Here is a 1,705-nt window from a genome sequence, read left to right as displayed (position 1 = left end):
TGATTCTGTCCTCAGAATGCCATTATTCAAAACAAAAAATTTTAGATATTAATGTGAATGTCTCAAAGGATGACAGTTATAAATAAATAAATAAATAAATTCTACTACTAGAATTAATGAGATGATAATGAATAATGGGTAATTTAAAACTGTACATTGTCATGTATTCAAATCAGCATTAGATCTGTTACTATAATAAATGAGAATGTCAATTTGCTTACCTACATATTTTTCCTTTCTTGTTATCTTGTTAGAACAAGAAGGCATTAGGAGTAGAAATCCAGAATCCTCCTGGCAAGCGACTATTGCCAGAATTTGCTGATGAGGAATTTCAGACCATCTTTTCATATGTTAGTTTTCTTTTTTTTTTTTTTTTTGAAAGTTTATTGATTTTTTTCGGATGTACATATTCACAAATGTAATACATATTGATAGGGTATTTTTTGTCATATACTTTAAAATTTATAAAATATTATAACAATAAAAATGAGTATTATGAAAGTTGTTTGATATAAAACAGCAATCAATTTAACAGTCTTATGTAGATGCTTGTCTATAGCAATAGTGAAAATACATTTTTCTCAATACAAATTTTTAATAACTCCAAGCACATTAACTGTATACTTCAAAACAATACATGACTACTAGTATTTTCTTAAATGAACATAAATATATAAAGTCTTTTTGTTTGTTTTGTATTTAGTAGAGTTTAAAATCTTGGCTCTTACTGTGGTACAAGCCCAAAATAATAACAATTTTTAGACATTGGGTTTCATTGTAATAAGGCTGTATTTCAATGACCCTCACATCACCAAAGGATTTTACCTCCATCGTAGCTAAGCTGAGAGTTGATAGTTGTGCTGCACCAAGAAATGAATTGTAGGCTCGATATTTGGATACATACTTCCTGCTATGGTCAAAGCTATTTGACTTGGGTGACTGTCTTCATTCTCAGCCCATAGAGAACAGGTTACATCCATTTAAGAAATTGTGTAGGTATTAAGATGGTCTATCCATAAAGTCATTCACCAACTGTTACAATGAACAATGGTTCTGCTTGGAGGGTGACACAGACATTAGGTGAGGGTAAGAATTTGATTCATTACCTGTGATAATTTGAAAAAGCATTCATCTCAGAGAAAGAGTAACTTATAAAGTCCTCTTCTTCAAACTTGATACAAGAGTTACAAATGTCAAGCAAAGCATTCAGTCTCACTTTGTTGTTCTGTTACAAGCCACTTCCCTAGTTAATTGTCTATGTTTCTTTTGGGTATATAAATACTTTTGAATTATATAAGCTGTTCTGAAAACCATAGTATAGTGTAAAAACATGAAATAAACAATATTATTAATAGAGAGACTGAGATGGGGAAGCAAGATTTCAAGACCCTTATGTTGTACACAGCAAGACACTGTCACAAACAAGCTGACAGTGTATATAGATTCTACAATGTTGGACCTATTTCTCCAATTACCAAATTAGAGAGATCATTGGATGACTATCATCAAATTTCCAATTCCTCATATTATTGGATTTCAATCGATTTGGATATGTTGGTAATATTTATTTTCAAATTAATATATTAAAAAAGTAATTGTCACTTCCTGCTGTTTTTGTTGTAAGAGGTGGAATTAGCTTTGTGTGGATTTGTTGAAAAATTACTTTCTTGCTTCTTCTAGGGTGTAGTTTTGCTCCTTATGTTGA

The sequence above is a fragment of the Mastomys coucha genome, unplaced genomic scaffold (genome assembly GCF_008632895.1).
Source record: "Mastomys coucha isolate ucsf_1 unplaced genomic scaffold, UCSF_Mcou_1 pScaffold12, whole genome shotgun sequence".
In the NCBI taxonomy this organism is placed as follows: domain Eukaryota; kingdom Metazoa; phylum Chordata; class Mammalia; order Rodentia; family Muridae; genus Mastomys; species Mastomys coucha.
The sequence above is the reverse complement of the archived record's forward strand: the minus strand, read 5'-3'. Positions refer to the sequence as shown.